The 2,207-nt window shown below is 34.9% G+C and overlaps 1 non-coding gene across 1 annotated transcript; it reads left to right on the plus strand.

The window, feature by feature from the left end:
• The first annotated feature begins 1,790 nt into the window (after positions 1-1,790).
• On the plus strand, positions 1,791-1,907 carry LOC133293791 (U5 spliceosomal RNA). The gene has a single exon (XR_009749112.1). It is a non-coding gene; the product is annotated as a U5 spliceosomal RNA (small nuclear RNA).
• The last annotated feature ends 300 nt before the right edge of the window (positions 1,908-2,207 follow it).

Genomic DNA, 2,207 nt, shown 5'->3' on the forward strand with positions numbered 1-2,207 from the left:
CCCTTTACAACTATTGAAGCCTCGGGTGAGAGAGAGAGAAGAGGACGAGAGTGGCGGGCAGGAAGGAAAAGAAATATAAAGGAGTTTACGATTTGTAAAGTTAAGTTACTTTTACTGGGTAACAACTTATCTATCTACACACCTCCATTCAATACCAAACTTTACCCAATGAATTAGAATATTTTTTCAGTCATATTTCTAACTTTACTTTTGCATTCTGAGTAATTTTTTCTACACACATTTTTACCTCAAAAATCTCATTGACTGTACTTTTTACCTCAAAAGGAACCCTAATTTATTTAATTAGGTCTTTTACTTAATTTAACCCATTTATGCATGATTAAATATTTAATCACGTGCCTTTTCTAATTAAACAGGTTAGGGTATTATAATCTCAAAAATTTATGTGGAATAAAAAAAAATATCTGATTCGGATACTCGAGTAAAAGTAATGACCTTCTGAAGTTTTATGATTTAACTATTAATTTTTTGTGTGCCACATATTAACACCAGATGAGCGCCTAAAAAATAATAATAAATACCTCGTGAGTCACATCTAATTTAGGCGTGAATTGTCACACCCTACTTTTTAATAACCCTGATATTCATTCAAACTTATTTAATAAATAATATATAACCTAAAATTGGGCTGTTAGCCCGGTGATGGACCCATTCAATGGGATGGTTATCAAAGAAGCACGAAGAGGTGGTATATTCTTTTTAATCATGTTATTCAGGACGGCAAGAATCCCAAAGAGGTTAATAGTGGACTGTAATCTCTGGACTCGCTGAAAGATTCATTGGCTTCCAGACCGTTTGTCATCCCCCCCCCCCCCCAAGAATATTTTTTAATTAAAAATAAGTTTAGTGTTTTTATGATAATTAGATAAATTAAAAAAATCTAAAAAAAGGAAGTTTTAATGTTTTTCTCAAAACTTAGAAGGAGAAACTTATAAAAAAAAATAATATTAAAATATTTTATTTTATTTTTTTCCTAATTTGCCAGCCGTCTGTAATGTCTATGCTATGTAACAAATTTGATTAAGCTTGGATCCTAGCTGGTATAAGGAGGAAATAGGGATAAGGGAGGACGTGAATATGATGGGAAAAGTTGAGCTGGTAGAATAATATGGCCGTAAATAGCAATAAGCTTGAACGTTTGATATCACTTCTCTGTAAGAGGAAGTCTGCATTCTGGAATTTGTCATTTTCTTGATGATGGCACATTTTAATTGCAATTGCTGCTTGTGACCAACAACTTAGCTTTTTATATTAGCAATTGAGGTTGTTCAAACGCTGTGAAATGTACTTAGCTGACTCTTTGATCCTTGATGGGCCTATAAAAATGAAGTTTTGGAAGGTTTGTTGTCCACCTGCTCATCACCAAGTACATTGTGATTGAGATTGAACAGAATTGGTTCACTTATTAAGACTGTCTTTCGAACAATAGTACTCAGTAGTCAATACAAACGAAGGTCAATTATATTCCTTGAGCAGGTCTTGGTCACGCAGAAGCAAGCTTCACGATTGAATTTTCCTTCTCCTATGTGCTTTAATATACTTTTCCTATTAACATTAGGAATCCGTTTATTGCAAAGGAAATGACAGTAGCGCCAAATATGAACGGGATTCCATTCCAATTCCTTGAACAAATGACGACGAGGAGCAGAATGTCCAAGTGAGTTACTACAAAAAACTACTACTATCCAAGTCCACATCGATTAAAGCAGCGAAAGGAAACCAGTGTTCTTAATATAAAAAAACAGAGCTACGCAACGTACAACTTACGGAGCCGTGTGGTGAGCACAGAGCGAACTATTCTTTCGCCTTTTACTAAAGAATACCGTGTGCGCGCCACTTTAAGCGGCATACGCCTATTTTTGGAGGGGTCTTTCTTTTGGAGGGCTCAGCAATAATAGTTTGAAGTTTTCTATTTTCTTGGAAGTTACTCCGTTAAACTGAGTTAATAAATTAATCAAATTTTACGTATTTTGTAGCATGTTAATAGGGAATAATGTTTCTGTAGGAGATTAGTACGAAATATGGGGTCCCATTTTTCTCTAACGTAACATTCGACCACCGCTTACATAAATGTGTAATCTCAGAGATCAAAACCCAAGTCAGAGAACACTGGCCACTATGTAAATGTGGAACAGTGACCAATTTGTCATCGTTCATCATAAAATTTACCAGAATACCACGCGTAC

This window comes from Gastrolobium bilobum, unplaced genomic scaffold (assembly GCF_033153095.1).
Source record: "Gastrolobium bilobum isolate Gb01-03AN ecotype WA unplaced genomic scaffold, APGP_CSIRO_Gbil_v1 utg54693, whole genome shotgun sequence".
In the NCBI taxonomy this organism is placed as follows: Eukaryota; Viridiplantae; Streptophyta; class Magnoliopsida; order Fabales; family Fabaceae; genus Gastrolobium; species Gastrolobium bilobum.